General features: G+C 40.8%; 1 long non-coding RNA gene across 1 annotated transcript in view; it reads right to left on the bottom strand.

Moving 5' to 3' along the window:
• The window catches only part of LOC129137906 (uncharacterized), a 35,130-nt gene extending 8,379 nt beyond the window's left edge, over positions 1–26,751 (bottom strand). The window contains exon 1 of the long non-coding RNA XR_008540758.2: positions 26,261–26,751. This is a non-coding gene — a long non-coding RNA (uncharacterized LOC129137906). The remainder of the gene's footprint in view (positions 1–26,260) is intronic.
• Between the last annotated feature and the right edge of the window lie 251 nt (positions 26,752–27,002).

Below are 27,002 nucleotides of genomic sequence, written 5' to 3'. Positions count from 1 at the left end.
ACTTTGATTCTTCAAGAACCTTGCTATTAAGAACCCAGCTATTCTGTGAGGCTGAGGAGCAGTAGCATCAGCATCGACTGAGGGACTTGTCAGAAATACAGACTCCCAGAATCAGAATCTACATTTTAACATTTCCGATCCCCAGGTGACTTGTTTGCACATTAAAGGTTGACAAGCTTCTTACCCTCTTCTGTGCCCTTGATTCTTTTAGGTCAAATGTATCTGGTGTAGATTGCTACCACCCACATCAATACTAAGGTGATCATAAGAATTTGAATAAGCAAATGCAGATCGAGAAATTTCCTCACCAGTTCTTTGGAGAAGCAGCACGATGTGGTAGGAAAGAATGATGGAGTAAAAAATCTAGGTTGACTTTGACTCTGCAACTTAGTAGAATCCTGACTTTGGGCTATCATTCCACTGAGGCTTAATTCCCTCACTTGACAACAGAGAGAACAGCAACTCCGATGCCTCCCTTCAAGGCAATTCCAGAAATAAAGGAGTTCCTTTATGTGGAATCATATACTAAGCTCTAATGTGTTACACATGTACAATTAAGTTGTAGTAGTAATAGGAGTAAGTGATAAGGGTCTTGGAGCTGGATCACTCACCAATTGCATGAGAATGGAGACCCACCCTGGTGGAAGGTAGAGAAGAGGTAGGCCCTGGCATGCTGCAGTGCTGCCACTGTTCACATTTTCCCTGGTGGAAGTGGATGCAACCACTGGTGAGATATCTCTGGCCCTTAAGAAGAATGTGGGATATGTAAAATAAAAGGAATTCCTCCAGACAATTGATTGATTGAAGAGAGATTATAATCAGGACAGTCATTCAACAATTCAAGCAAACTTATGAAAGCCAGAGAGCCTTCTGGCCAACATTTAAGGAAATGCTGATCTCAGGTAGCCAGTGGATGTACAGAGAGAATGATCAGGCTCACAGGTAGCAGAGCTTCAGAGAAAGCTGAATTCTCATCCTAGAAGGTTTCCTATGCTGAGATCAAGCTCTAATAGGGAAACCATAGGACGCTGAGACTTGGAATGGGGATATCTGAGTAACGCCATTGAGAATTTCAGCTCCCAGATTCTCCTGAGGCCTCTGGGTCTGCAGAAGAGGCCCACCCCACTTTGATAGAAATAGTGCCTGGCAATTTGCTTTGAAGCAAGTGTCTCTATTAGTGTGTAGAGTCTCCAAGACCACTCCAAGTTTGATTATTCGCTAGAAGGACTCACAAGTCTCAGAATACAGTCATACTCACAGCTGTAATTTATTGCAGCAAAAGATACAAAGCAAAATCAGCAAAGGGAAAAGGCACATGGAGTGAAATCCCAGGGAAACCAGGCATAAGCTTCCAAGAGCTCTCTCCCAGAGGAGTCACACAGGACGCACCAAATTCTCTCAGCAATGAGTTGTGACAACACGTGGAAAATGTTGCCAATCAGAGAAGCTCACTAGAGACTCAGCACCCAAAGTTTTAACTGGGGGCTGATCATGTAGGCAGTCTCTACCTGGCAAGTACCAATATTCCAGACTCCCAGAAATAAACCACATTGTTTTAGTATAAACCATGTTGTTTGCACAGACAATTTAGGCACAGAGAGCCACTCTTACTCATTCCAGGAATGGTAGGAACCCTCCCAAAACCCAAGTTACAAATACTAGTCAAAGGCTAACCTTATCAGCAGGACTTTCAAAGAATAACAGCCAGACCTGCTATGTTAACTCTTTTCTACACTATCAGTTATAATTTTTAAATTTTATTTTATTTTATTATTTTTTTTTTTTTTGGAGACAGGATCTTGCTCTGTTGACCAGGCTGGAATGCAGTGGCGCAGTCATAGCTTACTGTAACCCAAACTCCTGGGCTCGAGGTGTCCTCCCACCTCAGCCTCCTGAGTAACTGTGGGAAGTGTTTGCCACCGCACCTGGCTAATTTTTATTTTTATTTGTTTTTTTGTTGTTGTTGAGATGGGATCTATATTACCCAGGTTGGTCTCAAACTCCTACCTTCAAGTGATCCTCTCACCTTGGCCTCCCAAAGAGCTGGGATTACAAGCATGAGCCACCCTACCCGGCCTTATAAATTTTATGTAACAAGTCACCCCCAGGACTTAGTGGCTTGAAACAACAAACATCTATTTGCTCCCAGTTCTGTGGGTTAGCCTTTGTGGCTGGGATGAACTGAAATGGTTTGTCTGTGCCTTGTGTGCTGTTCTGGGATTCTCTCCTGAGCTTGCAGTCAGTCAGTCATCTGACTAGGATTGAACTGTCCCCACAAATCTCCTCACACATCTGGCAGTGGGTTGGTGGGCTGTAATGCAGGACCACTAAGTTTTCCTACATGTGGCCTCTGTACATGGCAAAGTTCACAGCATGGCCACTAGGCTCCATGAAGAAGACAATGAAAGTTGCATGGCTTTTTGAGGCATCAGTTTGTAAGTATCACAATATCACTTCCCAGTCTCCTCTGTCAGTCAAAGCAAGTTACATGATCAGCCCAGGTTCAACAAGGCAGAGAGATAGACTACCTCTTGATGGGGGGCGTGGCAAAGAGGTACAAGTGGACTTTGGTGCCGCATTTTCCAAATTATCACAGTGCTTGTGCCAGTCATCAATTTATTGCCTCTCAGTTCCAATCCAGCCTCCTTTGCTCTGCTTTGTGATCCTAGAGCTAGAGCTTGTAATCATTCCTTTCTTTTCCCATGGTATAATATCTTTATAAACAAAGGGCACTGGGGTGACACTGCAAGGTCACAGCCAGAGGAAGGAGATTCTCTTACTGGTTCCATAGAGCCATTTTTCTTTGTCCTGGCTGCCAGCAGATCAGCATGCAGGAGGCCTGGTAATGCTCACCTTACCAGCTCTTGTGGACCAATTCCAGCCTCCCTGCACCCTCCAGCAATTTTCTCCACCACCCAGTGGGCTGTTTCCTGCAGACCAGCTCCATCTGTGCCTTCTACGAAGTTTCTTCTTCACCAACACACTGTGTGTTCCCATGGCAACCACACCCTCTCCAAGGGAGTTTGGACCTCAGCCTCAATGGAGGAAGATGGAGAAGATATCTTTTCTAAGTTCCTGGTCTCTCCCTCAGCTCTGGCAGTGGTAGCTGCTTTCCACGTGTGCTATTTTTATCTTCCTTAGACCCCTCTTTTATGCCTTTTTGTAGTTAAATATATTTTACTACTTAATACTTCTTAGGTTAAATTTTCTCTGTTCAAATTACTGGTGTGATTTCTGTCTCCTGATTGGACCCTGATTGATGCCATGCCTTAAAAAATAATGTTTGCCTCCCCCTACTCCTGCAGCTCCTCTTAAGCAACAGAAAAATAGCAAGGTTAAATTTCAGCACACCCTAACCAGAGATGTACTGGGCTTGCTAAGAGGCCAGGGACTATATACCAAAGAAGCTGTAAACTCTGGCTAATATGTGCCAGCAGAAGTTGGGAAAGTGTGCATGAGAATAGATGCTGACAGAGGGGCTGTAGGACACAAAGTTAGACAAAGGAGCATTAATCAGTGTGGGAACATTCTCCCATGATACTCAAGTCTGGGCAAATACTCCAGAGAGAGTACTAATACGCTGCAAGGATGGCTCTCAAAAGCTTGAAAAATATCATGGCCCATCCATCTATTTGGCCCAATGAATTAAAAATACCAAAACTCACATGACAAATGGTCTGAAAGGGGCATTTAAAGCTCAGAGAAGTGGGTATGCTAAAGAGGATATACCAGGTAAGTCTAGAGAGCCCTCAACCAGCCAGAAATGTGCCAGAGGAGCGCCTCAAGGACAATCTTTTACAAAAGGAGTAAGAAATACATTCATTCATGACAATCAAAGGTGTTGCAGGAATTATCCAACTAAAAGACATCTAGAACAGATGATCAAGAGCCTGCAAACATCTGCCTGAATAAGAAGTCATGATTGTTTAACAAGCTTCTGAACTTGAGCCAGTTCTCAGTTCAGGAATGACTGAAGAAGAAGCCAGGTCCCCATGACAAAAAAACGTGTAATACCACAGAAGTGTATTTAATAGTAATTCTCCAAGTTCTTTCCCAAAGAGATCAACAGCCATTTCCTTAGATAACTGTCCAGCGGAAAAATGGGAACACCCAAAACTTACAAGGATCTAAGTGTAAGTTGACTTCGATTTCCAGGGACCCAAAGCACCATTACACCCCTCCATTTGAATAGAGAAATATGGGGACCAGTCATGACCCACATCCAGTTCACTAAGGCCACACTGGGTCCATGAATCCAGCCAGTGATCATTTCCCTGTACTGTGCTCAAAACTTACAAGAATTATTGGACCCAGGGTCTGAATTGACTGTGATATCCAGGGACACAAAGCTCCATTGTGATTCCCATTATAATAGGGTAAGGTGAAGGCTAACGATGACCCAGCTCCAACCTCCCGATGGGTCCAGTGTGTTCCTGGATCCATCCAGTGATCATTTCCCTGTACCCAAATGTGTAATTGAAATGGATATACATGATAAATGACAGAACTCTTACATCAAATTCTTGACCTGTGGTGCAAAAGCTATTGAAGTGTGGAAAGCCAAACGAAGCCACTGAAATGTCCCCACTGTCCCCTATCCAAGGCAATAAATAAAGACAACATCATATCCCAGGAGAAATGGGAAAATTTAGTGCCATCTTCAAAATTTTGAAGAATGCAAAACTGGTGATGGCCATGATAGCCTCATTTTATTCACCACTCTAGCCCCTAAAAAACTCTATTGATTATTCACTAGGAGGACTCACAAGACTCAGAATATACAGTCACACTCACAGCTGTGATTTATTGCAGCAAAACAAAGCAAAATCAGCAAAGGGAAAAGCACATGGAGCAGAATCATGATACATGATAAATGACAGTAGACTACCACCAATGACGTGCTGGTAAACATTTCACAACGGGCTCTCCAGGGGTCAAGGGACGATCGCTATATAGCATTTGCCAATTTCCAGAGTATAATGTTCCCACTATAGGTTTAACAACCAGCTCACAAGGCTCCTAAAAATTGAACACTTGGCTCTTACAGGTTAGTGTGGGCCTGCTTTAGCACCAAAACTGTCACAGCCTTAACCAAAGAGAAGTCTCAATGGCAGCTGCTATGCCAATGTGGTATCTTTACTAGAACAAATGGTTTGAATGTGTCTCCTCCAAAATTCAGATATTATATTAAGAGGTGGAGACTTTAAGTGGTAATTAGGCCATGAGGGCTCCTCCTTCATGAATAGGATCAGGGCACTAATAAAAGAGGCACAGTGTTTGGCCAGTTTGCCTGTCTGCATTGTGAGGACACAGCATTCCTTCCCTCCAGAGGATGCAGCAATAAGGCACCATCTTGGAAGTAGAGAACAGCCTTTATCAGACAACGGAACCTGACAGCACCTTGACTTTGGACTTCTAAGCCTCCAGTACTGTAAGAAAATAAATTTATATTCTTTATAAATTACCTAATCTATGGTATTTTGTCTAGCACAAAACAGACTAAGACAAGTTTCATCATCATAGCCATAACTATGTAGTTGGCTAACTTTTTGTTTCCTTTTCCATCTGAAAGAAGAATCAGAAAGCAGTTCACATTCATATGGGATGGTTAACAATACACTATTATGGTCTTCCCACAGGGCTTCATTAACGGAGTTAACTCTCTGTTAACTGCCCTCACAGCCTCTGTCATAAGATGGTCCAAAGGGACTTGGACATTTCACTAAACACCATATTGGTCCACAATATCAATGACATTATGCTAATTGGACTTGATTTGTAAAAAATGACAAGTGCTTTGTAGTATCTCGGTAAGAGATATGAGCTCCAAAGAAGAAAAGCCCTATGAAGATTTAGGAATCCCTTATATTAATGAAGAGTTTGTAGGGACCAAGCTGACTAGAGCATGTTAGATCATCCCTTCCAAAACAAAAGACAAATCATTAGATTTAAAAAGTAGCATTATGCAGGTACAACCCCAGCACTGCGACATGGACCAAAGATCCATCACAGCATCTGTGACAGGAGAAAAAAAAAAAAAAAAAAAGGACACCCTGCAAAGTTGGTGACACAATATCCCACTGGAAACTGGCACTGCCTTGTCCAAGGCTGCTCTCCCCTCGACAAGGGGACACCCCAAACCAATGTTGCTGATGTATGGGCATAAAGGCTTAACCTTTGCTTCAGTTTGGGACAGTTCTCAAGACCCTCCACCCCCACCCCAGAAATTCCCCTGCAGAGATCTGTGGAGAATCAGCTCGGCCCTCAGTTGGAAATGCTTCACAGATCAGCCTCCCCCTCTACCCAATGCTGTCTTCCTCACTTCTGTATAGATGCCTCTCCAGAGTATCCCCCAGTAAACAATCTGCATGCAACTCTCCATCTCAGGGTCTGTTTCCAAGGAACCCAACCTAAAACAGCATACAATGGAACTCAATCTCACTCTCTCTTTATTTGTTTCTTTCTCTTTGTTTCTTGTTATCAGCATCACCATTACCTGGTAAGATTTCTTCTGAAGGGAAAATATTGCAAAGCAAAATCAGTCAATGTCTTAGTGAACTTGAAGGGACTCCTCATTTTCATTGCCTCGTAACAAACCATTGTCTGCTAAAAACTTGAACTGAAGTTTAGACCTTTCTACCAAGTCCAGTATGTCAAATACATGTTCTTTTCACATGCTACTGGGAGTGACTTCCAGCATAATTTTAAAAAGTGTTCTAAGGTCTTTTTCATCAGAAAATGAGCATAATCAATTAATCATAATTATTTAATCAACTAAATCAATCAATTAATTAAATAATGAACTAAATAAATCAACCTAAACAATTAATGATGTCAGCCCTGAGTAGGATGTAAGAAATACTGGTTGCCTATGTGACATATATTTGCAGAAACATTGTAGAAATTATATAAGATGAAGTACTAGGAATGGGTATGAGCAGAGGAGATTACTGGTGTAACCACATAACTGCTACAGAATTGAGTATTCTGAGGAGAAGAATAGGCTGTTTTACTGGGAGCAGAACTTCTGGGTTAGAAGCAAGGCAAAAGAGTTCTCCCCATAAAAGAGATGACACTGCAAGTATTTAACCCAAATGACTATTAGATTGGTGGGCACATGCCACCTTGACCCCAAGGGCAGTGAACAGGTTGTTCTAGAATTCAGAGACAGCTGGGACACCAAACATAGAATTATTCTGAGACTGTGGCCACTGAAAGAGTTCCCAGGAGCAGGAAGGCTCACAGGACTGGCTATAGAAATCACAAAGAAAGGAAAATCAGTCCTACTTGTGATCAAAAGGAATCAACTAAAATACTGAAAGCGCTTGGGACTCTGAAAATCCAAAAAGATGACTATTACAAAATAAATGGATAAAAGTTCATAGCATTTAAGATGGAATATAAAAAAGTAGATCTTACACTAAATGAGTGTGTATGTGCATGTTGGGGGAGGGGCAGGGTGGGTAATATGGTTTGGGAAATAACCTTGCAAAAGACTCTACATACCTGCAGAATCTCTATGGGAGGAAAAACCTTTGCCAGTCTTGACCTCAGATTCATTCCTCACTCTGCCTCTAGTCTGGTCTTAATATAAAGGGCTGACAACTCCAGGCTACATTTTTCCAGCCCCTGTATCTGTCAGGATTTGGTCAATGGGAGGCACTTCTGGGAGATTTCTTCCTTCTAGGAAGAAACCCAGGATTTCTTCTAGGAGAAGGAAGAAATTCACGTATTTTGCCCCCTCTTCTGTGCCTCAGGTAGCATCTCAATAGAGACTATTTTCTCCATGGCTCCAGCTGCCACATAAAAAGTGCTTCAAGCATCCAGCTGATGCCAGCCACTGGCACCAATAACACTGTCTCCTCCCTGCCCCTCCAGCCTAAGGTGTGGGGATTTCCCATTGCTGCTCCTCTCCGGGTTTCCACACTGTCCCCTGTTGGCCTTCTCAGCTCATTTCCCACTCATATGACCAATTAATAGCATTAAATTCCCTCTGTTGAACATACTCAAATTGATAAAAAAAAATAATAATAATGCCATTAAAAAGTGGGCAAAGGACATGAACAGACACTTCTCAAAAGATCACAAACATGCAGCCAATATGCATATGAGAAAAAGCTCAGCATCTCTGATCATTAGAGAAATGCAAGTCAAAACCACAATGAGATACCGTCTCATGCCAGTCAGAATAGTGATTATTATAAAGTCAAGAAACAACAGATGCTGGTAAGGTTGCGGAGAAAAAGGAACACTTTTACACTGTTGGTGGGAGTGTAAGTTAGTTCAACCATTGTGGAAAACAGTGTGGTGATTCCTCAAAAACCTAAAAACAGAACTATCATTTGATCCATATACCAAAAAGAATATAAATAGTTCTATCATAAAGACACAGGCACACATGTGTTCATTGCAGCACTATTGACAATAGCAAAGACATAGAATCAACCTAAAAAATCACAAAGAAAATGTGGTACATATACACCATAGAATACTATGCAGCCATAAAAATAACAAGGTCATGTCCTTTGCAGCAACATGGATGGGGCTGGAGGCCATTATCCTTAGCAAACTAACATAGGAACAGAAAACCAAATACCATATGTTCTCACTTATAAGTAGGAGCTAAATGATGAGAACATACGGACACATAGAGGGGAACAACACACACTGGGGCTTATCAGAGGGTGGAGGATGGGAGGAGGGAGAGGATCAGGAAAAATAACTAATGAATACCAAGCTTAATACCTGGGTGCTGAAATAATCTGTACAACAAACCCCCATGACACAAGTTTACCTATATAACAAAACTACATATAGATCCCTGAACTTAAAATGAAAGTTAAAAAGAAATACTCAAACTGTTTTTCTTTCTTGCTTAGACACTACTACAAAAAACAAAAAATTTACTGCTGAGGAATAAAAACATTCAGTTATTGAAAAGACTAGTTTCCTGCTGCAGCTTCTCATACCACCCTCCCTTCATTTGTACCCTCCTCAGGGATCCCAGCAGCTAAGCCAGAACATTAACACTGATCATCCAGGCCTTCAGATCAAGATGGACATGGAGGATCCAAACAATTGCTAAAATGATAAAGAGTAGAGCAAAATGCTACAGAAACTAGTATTCAGAACAAACAGCCATCCAGGACAGAAATGTCCCTACTCAAAGATGAACAACATGATACCTAAACAATAATTCTGTAAAAAAAAAAAAAAAAAAGAAGGAATGTTTAGCTGGTCATGGTAACACATGCCTTTAGTCCCAGCTACTTGGGAGGCTGAGACAGGAGGATCACTTGAGCCAAGAAGTTTGAGGTTGCAGTGGGCTATGATCATGCTACTGCACTCCAGGCTGCATGACAGAATGAGACCCCATCTCCCCCATCCCCCCAAAAAAAGGAATGGAAAATGGTAATGAATTAAGAACTGGTTAGATAATTCTTAAGTCTAGAAAACCAAAGAAGCTTTTAGTTGACAGCTACTTTGCATTCCAAAGGTAATCAAAGAAATAAAATGAAAGATGGTAGAATTAAGTATACTGGGATGAAAAGGGAATTAGAAGAGTTAAGTGAAAAATATTTGATAGAAATTATGGCATAGAATTTAAGGCAGTCTTAGAAGCAGAATTAAATCCATAGAATTATGATGATGGCATAGAGCATAGGTTTGCAGAAATCACCCAGAACAATGAGGAAAAGAATTAAAGTAATTAATTACCTCTTGAAATAAATAAGTACCTCTTGAAGCCTCTTGCTATGTTGGCTCTGGACTAACTGACACGAGGTAGCCATAAAATGCCATAAACTGGGCACCGTAACTCATATCCTATAGTTAAACAATGTATAACTATAAGTTAAAAATAAATACTCAAATTGTTTTTCTTTCTTGCTTAGACACTATTTAAAAAAAAACAAAAACATTACTGCTGAGGAATACAAAGATTTAGTTATTGAAAAGACCAGTTTCCTGCTGCAGCTTCTCATACCACCCTCCCTTCATTTGTACCCTCCGGGTATCTAAACAGTTCTTAATTAATTACTATTTTCCATTCCTTTTTTTGAGGGAGGTGGGGGAGATGGGGTCTCATTCTATCATGCAGGCTGGAGTGCAGTAGCACGATCATAGCCCACTGCAGCCTCAAACTTTTCCTAACTGTTCTGGGTGATTTCTGCAAAACTATGCTCTACGCCATTATCATAATTCTATAGATTTAATTCTGCTTCTAAGACTGCCTTAAATTCTATGCTATAATTTAGCACCAACCATTGTTATTTCTGAAAACCAGTGAGAATTTCTGTCAAAAAACTGCATCAGCCCACTCCTTGTTCTCTTTTGCCTTTAAAAACTTGCTTATAACTGGCTGGGTGCCTCATGCCTGTAATCCCAGCACTTTGGGAGGCCAAGGTGGGTGGATCACTGAGGTCAGGAATTTGAGACCAACCTGGCCAACATGGTGAAACCCTGTCTCTACTAAAATACAAAAATTAGCCCCGCATGGTGGCACATGCCTGTAATCCCAGCTACTCAGGAGGCTAAGGCAGGAGGATCACTTAAACCTGGAAGGCAGAGGTTCCAGTGAACTGATATCCCTCTGCACTCCAGCCTGGGCAACAGAGCAAGACCTTGTCTCAAAAAAAACTTGCTTATAACAAAAGCTGAAAGGAGCATTCTCCAAGGCAACTTGGAGGTATGTCCCAGGCTGTAGTCCTTAACCTTGGCCCAAATAAACTCTCTATGTTAATTTTGTCTGTTTATTTCTTTAGGTTGACAGAAGGAAGGTTTCTACCTAGACCTTAGAGGGCTCACTCTATATTGGCAAAAATTATCACCACCATCATTATCATCATCTCACAGCAAATGAGACTGTTACAACTCTTAGACATTCTGCATGAGTCTACTTGTTAGACAGGGTTAGCCTGTTTCTGCTAGATGTTTTAAGGTCAAAAAACTGTTGTTCCTGTAGTACCTTTGATACTTGCTTACTTTGTGAGTTAAAGCTGTAACAGCTGACTACTGGTCTCCTCCAAACCCCTACACATATATTACTATGAGCTTGTCTTTATCGTGAAGCATCTAATTCTAGGGTCTAGACAAGTGACCATGGTGAGGCCTGAGAACTACACCTGGGCCTCATCCTCCTTGGACTGGCTGTGCCTTTTGTCCATACTGGAAGATATTAGATCCTCCAGGAATTGTCCTGAGCTCTGCATCTGACACATAATTAAAATTGCCTACCTCCTTTATTTTTACTGAAAATAAGGGTTACCAAGAGTAAACATTAAAAAATTATATACAAACATTGTAAATAATTAAAACTACTGGATACAGGAGAAATAATTCTGTACACAAAGTGTATAGAAAAAGTAGAATATGTTTTTGGTTTTTAAAAAGTTACAAGAAGGCATAAAAAATGTGTGTTGCGGGAAGTCAGGGACCCCAAACCAAGGGACCGGCTGGAGCCGCAGCAGAGCAACATAAATTGTGAAGATTTCATGGACATTTATCAGTCCCCAAATAATACTTTTATAATTTCTTATGCCTGTCTTACTTTAATCTCTTAATCCTGTTATCTTCATAAGCTGAGGATGTACATCACCTCAGGACCACTGGGATAATTGTGTTGACTGTACAAATTGATTGTAAAACATGTGTGTTTGAACAATATGAAATCAGTACACCTTGAAAAAGAACAGAACAACTGCGATTTTTAGGGAACAAGGGAAGACAACCATAAGGTCTGACTGCCTGCAGGGTCAGGCAAAAAGAGCCATATTTTTCTTCTTGCAGACAACCTATAAACGGACATGCAAGTAGGGAAGATACCACTAAATTCTTTTCCTAGCAAGGAATATTAATATTAATACCCTGGGAAAGGAATGCATTCCTGGGGGGAGATCTATAAATGGCTGCTCTGGGAATGTCTGTCTTAAGCAGTTGAGATTAGGACTGAGATATGCCCTGGTCTCCTGCAGTACCCTCAGGCTTATTAGGATGGGAAAAACCCCGCCCTGGTAAATTTGTGGTCAAACTGGTTCTCTGCTCTTGAACCCTGTTTTCTGTTGTTTAAGATGTTTATCAAGACAATACATGCACCGCTGAACATAGACCCTTATCAGTAGTTCTGCTTTTGCCCTTTGCCTTGTGATCTTTGTTGGACCCTTATCAGTAGTTCTCCTTTTTGCCCTTTGAAGCATGTGATCTACTCCCTGTTCTTACACCCCCTCCCCTTTTGAAACCCTTAATAAAAAACTTGCTGATTTGAGGCTCAGGTGGGCATCACGGTCCTACTGATATGTGATGTCACCCCTGGCAGCCCAGCTGTAAAATTCCTCTCTTTGTACTCTTTCTCTTTATTTCTCAGCCAGCCAACACTTATGGAAAATAGAAAGAACCTACATTGAAATATTGGGGGCAGGTTCTCCCAATAAATGTGATTTTTTGTTAAAAAGAAAGTAATTTTGTCTAATTTAGAGGATTTTGTAAGTTGTAAATTGAAGGGAAAAATGACAAATAAAACTAAAGGTATATAAAAAGTTAAGAAAAAGAATGAGGCCAGGTGCAGTGGCTCACACCTGTAATCCCATACTTAGGGAGGCCAAGGTGGACAGATCACCTGAGGTCAGGAGTCTGAGACCAGCCTGGCCAACATGGTGAAACCCTGTCTCTATCAAAATTACAAAATTAGTCAGGAGTGGTGGCACACACGTGTAGTCCCGGCTACTTGGGAGGCTGAGGCAGGAGAATCACTTGAGCCTGGGAGGCTGAGGTTGCAGTGAGATGAGATCACGCCACTGCACTCCAGCCTGGGTGACAGAGTGAGGCTCTGTCTCAAAAAAAAAAAAAAAGAAGAAAAAGAAAAAGAATGAAAAAAACTGTAAGAGGTTATAAAAGGTTTATGGAAATCTTATTTTTTATGTTAAAACAGAATAAGATTGACTGGATTTGTTTATAAGGTCTTGTTATAATTAGCTTTAGCATTAATAATACACTAATGCAAAGGTAAAATTTGGTTTTCCCTTTTAAACAAGATGTTTGTGTAATATTAACGAGGTAGTAAAAGATTTTTGTTTACCTTTTAAGTAAACTGCAAACAAAAAAAAGTGGGGAGAGAGGGAGAGACAGATACAGTTTGCTTCATGATGTCTTTCTCAGGTCTTATGATTGTTTAGGAGACTCTTCCTTTATCAAGTAAAGGTTTTTGGTTTTTGAAATCTTGAACTTATTACTTTGACTAAATGAACAACTATCATTTTACAGTGACATGTGATTCTATTCCGAGCAAGTGTTTTAAACCTTTGATATTTGACAAACTTTCCAAAATCAAAATTTCAAATTCTAAATTCAGTCTCTTGAACCTCAAACTAAGTTTTTGGATATTAGGGCCCATGGAAGTTCAAGAGAGACACATTAGGTTTATTTGGTATGTTGAAGTCATACGGAAAACACTGTCAAATATAAAATGGAGTTTAATTTACTTTAGGTTATATTTGTATAAAGGTGATATTAACATATCTTCCAAATTTGTATGTGATTCCTAAAATTCTAATATGTCTTATTACATGTTATCAGTAATAATTATGATTATTATGTTAAATTGTTTTATGCCACAAAATAACCAAATTTCCTTGTTAATTGTGTCTTTAGCCATGGCTATTCAAACACTTTTGTCATCCACAGACAATTATTGTTTTACCTTGATTATTCTCAGAAAGTGGTTTATAATCAGCAGCAGTCCAAAATTTGCTTCTTCTTTAAATAAATTCATACAAAAACTCTTACAAATACTCCTGAATACAGGTTTCTGGTTTCTGATAACTTTGGAGATTGTACCATTGGACAAAAAAAAAACTTTCAGAACTCTAATGAAAAAACTGATACATTTATGGGAATTGCTCACCCAACATTAAGCAAAAAAAAAAAAAAAGTTAATTACATAGGACTAACTGATAGAAGACTAACATAATTTTTCATGACTTTTTGTTTGAAACATTGCTGATTCTTCTTAGGCTTTGTTTTCTAGAATCAAGAAAATGTTTTTCTTCTTCTTTGAGCTATTTATAGCTTACAACAAGTTGGGTAAAGTATACTTTTGTGAATAAAATTTAAACAATTGCCTTTCTCTCCACCTGATTTCTCCAGAATTTAGAAACAATTTGTGAGTATTCTTAATTTATGACAGTATAGTTATTTGCATAAGTTCAGTAAGAACCTCTTTTCTTTTGTAACAGGACACAATTAAAGACAGTGATTATTTTACCAGGGTTTTGACTGGAATGGCATATTTTCAGATGTAAACAGACTGCTTTAAGAAATTGGTCCTTGAGGAATCACCACACTGTCTTCCACAATGGTTGAACTAATTTACATGCCCACCAACAATGTAAAATCATTCCTATTTCTCCATAGCCTCACCAACAACCTCATTACTGGGTATATACCCAAAGGAATATAAATCATTGTACTACAAAGACACATGCACACATATGTTTATTGCAGCACTATTTACAATAGCAAAGACATGGATTCAACCCAAATTTCCATCAATGATAGACTGGATAAAGAAAATGTGGTATATATACACCATGGAATACTATGCAGCCATAAAAAGGAATGAGATCATATCCTTTGCAGGAACATGGATGAAGCTGGAAGCCATCCTCAGCAAACTAACACAGGAACAGAAAATCAAACACCACATGTTCTCACTCATAAGTGGGAGTTGAACAATGAGAACACATGGACACAGGGAGTAGAACAACACACACTGGGGCCTGTCAGGGGGTGAGGGTCAAGGGAAGGGAGAGCATCAAGACAAATAGCTAATGCATGTTGGGCTTAAAACCTAGATGATGGGTTGATAGGTGTAGCAAACCACCATGGCACACATATAGCTATGTAACAAACCTGCATGTTCTGCATATGTATCTCAGACCTTAGAGTAAAATTAAAAAAAAGAAAATTTTAAAAAATAAATTGAAGTTGACTTTATAGAACTGATAAAAAAGCCCCTTGGAAAAAATGGGCTGGAACCTGTCTACATGGTTTCTTTACAAGGTTTCTGGCCTGCGGTAAGTAAAGAATGATAGGATCAGAAACCTCAAGTAATTCTGGGACCTCAAAGAGGAATTCACCCAATTCATACAAGTATTACAGGAACAGTTTAAAGACAAATCTTTGGCTTTGTTAGCCTCAGAAGGCTTTCGGAAGTCTTATCTGAAATTCCTTATAAAAAGTTCCAGAAAACCCAATTTAAAAAGACCGTATGTGGCCAATCACTATTTTTGCCACACTTTATGCAAACAATCAGGCCAAGTAAAATAAGACTAGGACTTACTTTTCAAATAAATTATACTAAGATTTGTCATTGGTAGAAACAGAGGACTGGAGGAAAATCATGTTTCAGAAGAAAACTTTAATATATCTGTTATTAGGTCTGTTATTAGATTCTAGATTCTAGCCTTGTCCATTGTTTTTGAGTTTTTATTATTTGCATACAATTTGGACCAAATACTGAACTTTTTACTGGCTCCAAACTAATGTTTACAATTTTTTTACTTAAAATCACTAAAACTAAAACTGCTTTTTCCTAAAGCCTTATAAGCTAAAACTAGACAACTTGATAAAACAAAAAAAAAGCTTTGAAAAATCATTACAGCAACTTCATGTATGAATAGCCTTTGTGCCTGCTGGTGTACAGACTACTCAGAAAGTTCACTGGAACACCTGATGCAAACTGCAAACCGAAAAAAAATCTGTCAGATTGCCACTGTCTGCTCTCACTTCATCAGAAGATGCTTCAAGCCCAATATCTAAAAATCTTCTCAACTGGCTTCCCTCTGGACTCAGAAACTAAGTTTATAGTTTGTTCTAACCATTAGCCTTTGTTTTTCTTTTGTTTCCATAGGAATGCTTCTTATTAAATAACTGACTGCTCAAATCATAGAGAGGCCTGACAGTGGTGGAAGCCCACCTGCACCACTGCTGCCTGCAGTGAGACACAACTATTAACTGTGTAATTGGACTACCTTATCCTCAGGACTGAGAACCTTGTTCAATGGATTATAAAATAATCCACCAACCCGATATCTGGACTGTGAAACTTCCTGGGGAAGTTTCAGACTGGGAAATGTAGGGGCTCAGAAAACAATATCCTAAAACGAAGGCCTCAGAAGCAGCCTCAGAAGCAAAAGCTTTTTACTGACCTCCTACCTTCCTGTCTCTCAGAACCATTCTCCCACAAGGCTATCCAGAGAAACTAGAATCCCTCTTCTCCAAGGCAGGTCACGGAAACCAGAACCCCTTCCCAAAAACCAACCATAAAACCTAAAAGTATTAATCTAACTTTCCCTTTGCCTTTCTGTATAAAAACTGACCATAAAAAATTAACTGACCTACCTTGTTTGACTGTAGGTCACAATACTTCCATTTCAGAGGGCCCTGCCCCATACCCAGAAAAAAAAAAGCAGCTCAGAGAGGCCAGGAATAATCTAGACAGATAGATCTTGCTGGGTTCCCCCGCTCAGTCCATTAGCATTAGATCATACTCTTTTTTTTCCAATTATATTTCCACAAAGCTGTCCATACTTTCACCTAAGCATAAAAATGGAAAATTTCCCCTGTATCTAGCGGTTTTCATTGTGGAGGCTCCCATGTATACATGTTAAATAGATTTGTATGCCTTTTCTCCAATTAATCTACCTTGTGCAAGTTGATTTTTCAGCAAAACTTCAGAGGGCCAAGGAGAAAGTTTCTTGGCCCCTACATATGTATACGTCACGTCTTTATTTACGTGTGTGTGTCTGTGTGTGTGTTTGTGTGTGTGTGTGTAAATCTGTAAATTCATGCTGGTACCTCCAATTTCAATCCAACACTACATGGTTTATTTTATCCAAGATTACCAGATAAAATACAGGATGCCCAGTGAAATTAGAATTTCAGATAACTAAAAGTATAAATCTGTCCCAAGTAGTGTCCTGTATTTTTATTTGCTAAATTTGGCAACCCGATTCTAGCTGTCTCCATTTCCATATTCCCAACAGTAAGAGATCTGACTCCCATTATCCTCAATGCATTTCTCAGTCCTCCAGGACATAGTAAATCGCTTAGCACAGCCCCATCCCCTCCTTGTCCACAGGCCTTGATCCCTGCTTGGCTTGCCTACTTCATTCTGGCCTGCTAATGGTTTTCAATGATGCATGGATGAGGAGAAGGAAGAAAGAAAGTAGTTTTAAAGAATGAGTAGGGTAAAGCAAGGGAAACATGGTAACTGCAGCAGCAAGCAACCCCAAATCTCAACAACTTCCCCCAACAAATATTTACTCTTGCTTGCAGGTCTCCAGGTGAGCTGTACTTCTGCTGGGCTCAGCTGAGCTCTGATGGGCTCCTTGTGTCTTCTCATTCCATGTCCCAAGCTGAAGGGGCAGCCACCGTGAGGGGGTTCTTGTGCCAGGGGACAGAAGCTCCAGGGACAAGACAAACTCATGGTGTTTCTTAAACCTCTGATCAAAACTGGCCACTGTTCCTTCCATCTACACTGCATTGGTCAAAACAACCCCATGGCAAAGCCCAAAGTCAATAGGGCAGGAAAGGAAAGTACACTCTGCCTCCTATAAAATACAGCTAAGTGGGGAAGTGGATAAATAATTGAGAACAATAATGCAATCTATCACCATTGCAAATTAAATAAAAACAAACATAACCAACATAACAATCATACATAAAGAATGAAGCATCATTGCAAAAACAAAACAAAACCCCTCATACTGAATCAAAAACTGAAACTCAACTGAATTCTGTATAAAAGAAAAACACCTAAAATAAAATGACTCAGGATGCTTGAAAGGGAAAGAATAATTATAAAAAGAGCAAAGAAGCTGTGATTATTTTCTGAAAATTTGACCCCATATCCCTGTGCAGTTAATCAAGCAATTACTTAATCTAAAAGTCAAAGGGGTCTCCTCCCCAACAAACCAAGTTCCAAACTTCAAATCCCTCTTTTAAAAAGGTTCCAACCCACACTTAGCAGTAATAGAAATTACAGATGAGAGAGAGAAAACAGAGGTATATACTATATAGACATTGTATTAATATCTTCTTGTGACATTTACAAAAATTGAACCATATTATACTACAGAGAAAACCTCAATAAATTCCAACTAATAAGTGTTATTCAGACCATATTCACTGACCACAACAGAAAAAAAAAAGATACAAATAGATTAATGTTATAGAAAGAAAGGAGGAATGAGAACCACTCCTGAGAGATTAAGCCATTCAAATTTCACTGGTAAAGGGAAAAAAGCAAAACTACACTTGTAGAATATTTAAGAGAATAACAATAATGGGAACATTACATATGTATGCTAAAGCTGGCATTTCTAATTAAAGAGGAAAAGATGTTGGAACAATTAGCTGGCCTTCTGGGAGAAAATAAGTAAATTTGTTTCCTTTACTGCATAATTCTTTAAGCTAGATGAATTCCAGATGGATTAAAAATTAAAATATAAAGAAGGGAATTCATACTTAGCCATAGATTTTTAAAATATATTTAAGGGGTGGTCAGGACCTTTTATTATGTTGAACCAAAGGCAGAAACTAAATAGATAACATTGGCATATTACACACCACTGAAATTTAAAGTTCTGAAGGGGAAACAAAATGGCTAAAAGAAATTAAATTCTGAGGGAGATACTGCTAAAATTTTAAAACAAAATGTTTAATAGCCCTAATATGCTAAAATGATCATATAAGTCTATATGAAAATATTGAAACCCAACCAGAAAAAAATGCAAATTACATAAACACTTTAGAAGTGAAAAAAATTAAAATGTGCAGTAAGTATATAAAGAGATGTTTGGCCTGGGTAGTAATATGTGTTTAAGTCTCCACGGCCATGTTTATCAATCCACAGGAAAATGTCTGGAAAGATAGACATTAAAATGTTAACAAGATTATCAAAAGATTATCTCTGAGGTGGGGTGAGATTTTAGGGTGACTTTTCTTCTCTCCTTTTTGAAATGGCCTTTTTTTAATTAGCATACATTCATTTTTATGACTAGATTACTCAGCATACTTAAAATATACAAATAAAAACTGATGAATCCCCTTTTGGTTTTTACAGAGATTCTTAACATCCATTTTTAGTTACGTTGTAGAAAAATGCTACTGACAAGGGGAAATACTCACTTTATATTAGAGGATAGAAAAAGCAGGCTACAAAATGATTATTTAATTTGTATTTTATAAAGGGGATATAAGAACTGACAGTGATTTTTCTTTAGCAATAAAATTGTGCGTCATTATATGTTCTTTTGTGTTTTCCAGTTATCTACAATAAATGGCTTTTTAAAAACTCAATAGTTTTTAAATAATGAATGTTATAGCTGCTACAGGTAATAGTCCCAGATAATGAGGCCCCCATAATCGTTGCAAAGTTTAGGGATCCCAGTTTTATTTTTCAGGTATAAAGCAGGGGCCCCATAATAAATACAGAGCCCTGAGCGATCCTCTCCACATATTCTATAAACCAGGGACAGAAAGAAAAATACTGCATGATCCAATTTATATGTTGAATCTGAAAATACTGAACTCATTGAAGCAGAGAGTAGAATGAGGGTTGGCGGGATGGGGAATGGAGAGATATGGATCAAAAGGTAGAAAGTTTTAATTAGATGGGAAGACTAAGTTTTAGTGATCTACTGCATAGCATAGTAACCATAGTTAATAATAATGTACTGTATATTTCAAAGTCGCTCAAAGAGTAGATTTCAAATGTTCTCACTACAAACAAAATAAGTATGTGAAGTGATGGATATGTTAATTAGCTTGATATAATCATTCCACAGTGTATACATCCATCAAAACATCACATTGTACCTTGTAAATATACACAATAACTATTTGTCAAATAAAGTAAACATTTAAAAAATAAATGTTAAAATCAGAGTAGAGCTGTTTATGCAGCATCTAAGCCTTGAGTAGCAATTCCTGCTCAACAAACTGTCATGGGGCACTTTCTAATACCAGGTATGAGGGGAGATGAAGAGGAACAAGATAGGGCCCCTCTCTTCATGGAGCCTACAGCCTCACAGAAAGGTGCAGTGAATACACAATGTGAAGTGTGCAATGACAGGCCCAGAAGGGAAGAGGGTGTGAGGGAGAGTGACCAGCTATCTCATTTTACCTGGGACTGAAGGGACATGGGACTTACTTTCAGTGCTAAAACCAGGAAGTCCTGCCCAAACCAGGACAAAATGATCACCCTAGAGTGAGGACTGGGACAGCTTCCAAGCTCAGGTTCATCGTAAGTGGGGTTCTCAAAGATAACTGGGCATATTTGTAGGAGACAGAAGTCCTGCCCCATGGTTTCATCCTTGCCCAGGTCTTTGTTGGGAGGGCAAAGGATTGTGTTGGAGAACAGAATCGGGTTGACAGCAGGTCATTTTCCGCTTTTGGGGTTACCAAAGCCCTTTCGGAAATGGGATGAAAATGGATTTTATCCTTGATAGAGGCCTCCAATCCTGCTTCCTATAAAGAAGCTGGGCCGGGCGCGGTGGCTCACGCCTATAATCCCAACACTTTGGGAGGCCAAGGCAGGCGGATCATGAGGTCAAGAGATCGAGACCATCCTGGCCAACATGGAGAAACCCCGTCTCTACTAAAAATACAAAAATTAGCTGGGCATGGTGGCACGTGCCTGTAGTCCTGGCTACTCGGGAAGCTGAGGCAGGAGCATCACTTGAACCCAGGAGGCGGAGGTTGCAGTGAGCCAAGATCATGCCACTGCACTCCAGCCTGGCGACCGAGCAAGATTCCGTCTCAAAAAAAAAAAAAAAAAAAAAAAGTGCTGAGCCAGGTATTGTCTGTGATGGATGGGCCTGCTGGTCCTCTTGGAGAATATCGGGGGTAAGGCCCCCATGCTGCACAACTGCATGGACGGCAGCTGTCCCTGTTATGAGTTAGGTAAGATGCCCTTCAGGTCCTGTAGGATATTGAGGCCCTCTTTCCTGCAATCTGGGGGAGTTTCCTGGAAAAGCCCCACAAGACACTACAATCCAACTCTGAGTAACCCATTCATCCTTGCCCATGGAGGGGTCCTCTATTTGCAGAGAAATAAAGACAAAGCAAGTTCCTCCACTCTGTGCCTCTGGAGAAGAGAACAGATTGATGTAAGCACCAGGAGTGATTCAAGGCCAAGCAAAAGCCAGGGAGGCAATTAAGCACCAGCTGGTGGTGACCAGTTCAGTAGGTGATCTGAGCAGAGTCTGAGTGGACAGTGAGTCACAGGACAGGGGCCTCATGGGGGACTCCAAGAGAGTTACAAAGTAGCCAGCTCTACAGAAAGCAGGGAGAGAGAGACAGCTGGCCACAAGGTATGAGGGCTCCTGCTGCGTTCCCAGGGCTCCATGACACCGTATTCACCCAGGGCTGCTACTGATGCATGATACGGACATGGACTTGCATCCCGGACATCTTGAAGAGGCCACTCGGCCTCTGACCATTGCACTCTGACCACAGGGTTACTGAAAGAGTAAAGTGCACTCCTATCTTTTCTGTTTCTAAAGGACAAACAAATTCAGTAATGTTCAAGCCTTTTTGCCAAGTCCCTTCTCATCCCAGCATGCCTACCACACTAACACTTACCAAAATTACGGTAAGTTCGCTATTTCTCGAAAGAGAGCTCTGGCATTTCTATGCCTTCCTCTGAGACTCATCTTCCTGTGATCAGAGAGGACAATGACGTCCCCTCACTTCTGAGTGGACAGTGCAATTCCCTGGGAATATCAGAAAGCAACAGGTCAGAGTTCCTAGCGTAGGAAAAGGATCCCCTGGGATATATTTCAAAAGCTACAATAGCATCCCGCCCCCCACCCAGCCAAATCAAGCCAAGATTTGCTTACGCATTGTTGAAGAGAACAGAGGTGAAGAGCAGTGTGTACTGAGGCACACTTAGGGACTTCTCTAAAATATACTGCAGCCATCTGCCAGGCCAGGTGGTTCCAGCATGGCCCAGACCAGCCTCCTAAATACCTGCTATCAGCAAACCACTGAATGTGCTCCATCCCTCCTGAGCTATACTCTGCTCTAGGGCTTTTCGAAATGGGTCCTTTGTAATACTAATCCCCTGAGATTCCCTCCACCAAAAAGGGCTTCTTGGCTACATGAGGCTGGGCAAACGGCCTGCTGGGCCCCCTGCTCCGATCCCAAGGGAGACTCCCCAGCTGCGGCCCAGCTGCGCTCCTTGTCTTTCAGGGGAAGGAGGTGGCAATGACACACTGTGACGGCTCTCCGGTATTTTCATGTGAGGGACCTGTGTACGTTTCCTGAAAATATACTGTCTCACTCAAGGTCCAGCGAGAAAGAGGACCCAACTCGGAAGGTTCCAGAGGCTTTAGCCACTGACGGGACTATTTGCAGAGCTGTAGGCAGAGTGAAGGGAACGCCCAAAGAGAGGTTGAGGCACCTGGAAATTAGCAGCCGTGGGAAGCCTTGGCCACCCCAGGTCAAGGGCAGGGGGAGGAGAGAGCTTCCCCCTCCCCCTCCCCGTTGCAGGACACTGAGGTCTGGAGCCATGGGTAGGGGCTGCCCATGGGAGGTGGGGTCGGAGCAGGACCGGGCTCCGGAGCAGGACCAAAGAGGGAGGGAGGTGGGTATTGAAGAAAAGGGTGCACGGGGCACATGGCGCCCTCTACAGCAGCGAACCTCCTGGGTACAGAGCTGGGAGGGAAGACGTGGGCGTGGGACGTGCAGGAAGTGGGATGTAGCCAGCATGGACTAACCAGAGCAGAGCTTATGCATCAGCAACAAAGAAGCAAAGCATGAAAAGTGTGCCGTTTCCCCGTGAGACGTTTAAAAGTTATATTTTCTTTGGAATGCCTTAAGAATAAAGGGAGAGGGGACCTACTCCTAAGCGTCCTAAATGAGGTAAGAATGTTGAGTTTTGCTGTCACCCTTGTGGTCTGCAATTTCTTTCCTCGGGAAAGCAGTGAGAAGCATTGAGACCACGTTTCCCTTTTTAGAACGGTTGCCCTTTTGTGCTGGCAGGGACGTGGCTGCAGGCAGAAGGCATCTCTCTGTCATCCTTCCCTAAAGACAGTGAACTGTGCCAGTTCTGGGCCCTGAACACTTCTGAGAGCCAAAGGCTTTATTCACCTTCAGCCAGAGGCAATAATACCCTGGTGGTATTTAGCGCTGCATCATGTTGGAAACAAAAAAATCCAGTCTCTTTCAGTTCGTTTCTATCTCTGGATGTCTTGAAATTTACATTTCATTGCAATAAGAAAAAAGAAATCAAAAGAGAGCCTGCCCCCAGAGAGGAGAGTTACCCCTAATTTTGATGGATCATGAAATACCCCTTCTTGGAGATCTAAAATATACATCATTAAAATCTCTAAGTAGTCCCCCAGAAAGAAACCTGTTTGGCTCTGCTTAATCCAGGATTTCTCATACTTGCGTCAAACTAGAACCCATTTTTTTTAATCCAAGTACACTTTGGAAAGTACTGTGATCTTCTGTAAGCCATATTTCTACAGTCTATGTTTAGCAGGAGACTTAACAGTGCAGTAATTTTTTCAGACAACTGAAGAATAGAGCTAATAAGATGATGCTCAATGCAGAAAGGAAAAGTTATCAACCGGCAGACTTACCAGAAAGGATAAGATTGGCCTCACAGCCTGCTAAAAAAAAGAAAGGGTTTGGTAACCTGCATTCTGTCCACCTGCATTTAGGGTGACAGAGACACACCGACTCATGCCAAGAAGTAGCTTGCCTGATCCTAACAAGAAAGACCTCTAAAGGAAATTTGAGACAGATGTGGGGGAAGCAGAGAAAAATGGCACTTTAGGAAGCCGTGGTGCCGACAGCTTTTCAGAGGTGGCTGCCATAAAATGGTGTGTGGTGTACAGCAAGGCTGTTTACCGACAGGAGCAAAACACGGGTAGGTGGCAGCAGGTGGCAAGGACGTCTGAGGAGGGCCATGACCAAGGGAGAGACTGAACGTCCAGGATCAGGGTTTTAAATCTGATTTCAGGAACAACGGAGAGCCATAGAGGCTTTGGAGAATCCTGAAAATGAAGATACTGTGCACTGCAGTGCACAGAATAGCTGGAAGAGGACCAGATAGAGTTCAGAGCACCAGTGAGATTATACTAGTCCTCATGAAAGAAGACTGACAGCAAAACTATGACTGTGACCTTGGAGCTAGAGAGGTAGGGATGGATCTGAGATGTAACAAAGCTAGAAACTTTATGTCTTACTGGTAAATTGTTACAAGGGACTAAGGAAACAAGGGAGTTGAAAATGAACTAGATTTATGAGCCTGGTATAGAATGAGCCTTTAGACTATAACCTACCCCAGCTTGAATTTCTTGGCAATTCTTCCACTCCATCTTAGTGCTTCATTATACTCTGGGTCAGCTGGCTTCTATGCTTCAACACCTTCTGTGCTCATCAGCGCCAATGCCAGAAACAAAGGCAGCTGGGTAAAGAAAATATAGCCAGAAATAATAGAAACCCAATGAGAAAGGAAGTGTGGAATGAATTCTTTGGAGCTAAAAGAAAACCAAAAGGAGGCCTAAAGATAACCTTATAAAAACCAAACTAAAAGTCAGTTGTATCCCACGATCTGGGGTCCAGACTCCTTCGAGGACCTCAGAACTGAGCTTCACAGCAACCCTGTCTCCACTTTGGAGACTGAAAAGCTCAGCTGTCATTCTAAATGACCCTGAAATACATCAGTGCATAAGTGGATGATGTTTAAATAATCCTCTGACCAATGCCCGAAGAACATCTCTTTCCATGCCAGCATCTCACAAGCACATTCTGATGGCGCCTAAACTCAATATCATCATAGAATCTAAGAAGCATTATCTCCAGTTCAGCTTCATACTGAAAAAGTTGGAGGCTGACCTCAGCTGGATGAGGCAGGAGAAGTACCTGTCCTGGTGCATCAATCATTATTGTACCAACACATCTTCATTATTAGCCCAAAGCCCTTTCATCCACCAAATTGTTGGCATTCACCCGGCCATCCTTCTGGTGGCCCAAACTCAAAAGCTGGTGGTCATCTTTGACCTCTCCCTCTTCTTCATTCAAGTTTTGTTAGTTCTGTATCCACAATGTTACTGACAAGTGTTTTCTCCTTTCTGTTTTCACAGAGCACATCTTGTAAATTTAGGCTCCCATCATTTGCATCATGTTCTATTGCTGCGGCATCCCAAAATTGTTTGTATGACCTGCTTCTTGTCCCCCAAGTCCACTATGCAACCAGAGTAGCTACCTAAAGCAAGGGTAAGGCCAAGCATGTCTGGCTCAACCATAATTGCTTGATTCCAAAATGTTCAAAGCCCCCTTTGTGCAACATATATTTGCATGGTATTAAATATTACCATTTCATGTGCCAACATAGTGCTCTCAACATATTATTGAAAAACGTATCTCCCCTTTGACCTCCCCTTCACCACAAATATACTTCTATCGTTTCCTATTTGGCTTGATGACATTATTTGTATACCATATGGCTTTTTCAAAAATTGAAGAACTCACAAGTAGAGAATTATTATTATCTCTACCTGTCAAAAATCTTGCCAACATCAAAGCCAGAGCCCTTCTCAAATGCCATAGATTCCCAGGCGCTTCTGCTAAATCCCTTTTGTTAAAAGTAATTTCTCTCTCTTTTGACCTCTATGGAAGGTTTCAACACAATCTGCATTGTATTAGAGTTAATTACATTCCTATCTCATCTCCCCTATTTGAACATAAGCCCCCTGAGGGCCAAAGCAGTGCCTTACTCATCCTTACAGGCTCATGTCTCTTAGCTTAGTGCCCTGCTTGACAAATGTTTACTGTTTCATGGTCAAATAAACAGTCTTAGTTAGAACCTACACCCCTTAGCAAACTGGAAATAAACGGAGAATATGGAATATCAATGGGAGGCATCACTCCAGCTGCTGCTTCAACACTGTTAATTACACAATACTTTTATTGAGCAATTCAGTGGTAATTCTTGCCACTATTCCTCCTTAATAAGATCCATTGTGCACCATAAAATAGTAACTGGGACGCAGTTTGTATTCCACATGCATCACATTTCTTTTTAGCAGGTTCTTCCATATCCATAATCTCATCATTATTACTATTACCCTCAGAAGACAGTTGACTTGCATTAATCAGTCCTGCTGCCATTCCCTTGCCAGATTTTCTGTAGTTTTATTGTGCTTTTGGACATTTTAATTAACTTGAAAAATTAATTTTAAAATCTTACCTTATTAATGCTCTGCTCCCTTGGAAATCCCTCCTTCTTGTTTATTATCACTGACCATTTGAAGATGAGGTCATTAGTGATTAAAGCTACAGACAACTTCCACGCCCATCCTGCTGCAGATTTTGTGCTATTTTTAAACAGGATGTGAATAATAACTCCAACTTTTAAGCAGGTGGGGAGGGAGGTCAGTTGCTTAGGGAGTTAAAAGACATAATTTCAATTATGCCATAACATTTACTCCACAACTACTGCTCTCTACAGAAGCTCAACAACATTTGTTTATTAATACCATATACAGAGGTAAGTTTTGTTTTACCCAGTTGACAAACTGAAATGAGTAAGGCACCAGATTTGGTGACTCAAGAACACTGACACAAAGCCAAATAAGCAAGACGTGTCTGGTAAAACTAACTGGCTGATTCTCAATGCTCTATCTGGACCCTAGGAAAAATCACAGGATGGTCATTGAACAACATGAGTTCTTCATTTTCTAAACAAGAAAGGCAGCATCTCACAGGCTAACTCCAATCCATTGGTAGAGGCTGCTTGAGCATCATAATGAGAGTGTGAGGTTGTATTGGAACCTGTCAGAAAGCGTGTCCTTATCAGTGAGAGCTGCCTGCTATTTAGATGTGATTCGTGAATGACAGCAGCATATCTGCCTTTCCCATTATAAAGGCTTGATATCCTTTTAATATAATTTACTATAGTGATTCTCAACTTCTAATTATGAGGATTTACT

This window comes from Pan troglodytes, chromosome 17 (genome assembly GCF_028858775.2).
Source record: "Pan troglodytes isolate AG18354 chromosome 17, NHGRI_mPanTro3-v2.0_pri, whole genome shotgun sequence".
Taxonomy (NCBI): domain Eukaryota; kingdom Metazoa; phylum Chordata; class Mammalia; order Primates; family Hominidae; genus Pan; species Pan troglodytes.
The sequence above is the reverse complement of the archived record's forward strand: the minus strand, read 5'-3'. Positions and strand labels throughout refer to the sequence as shown.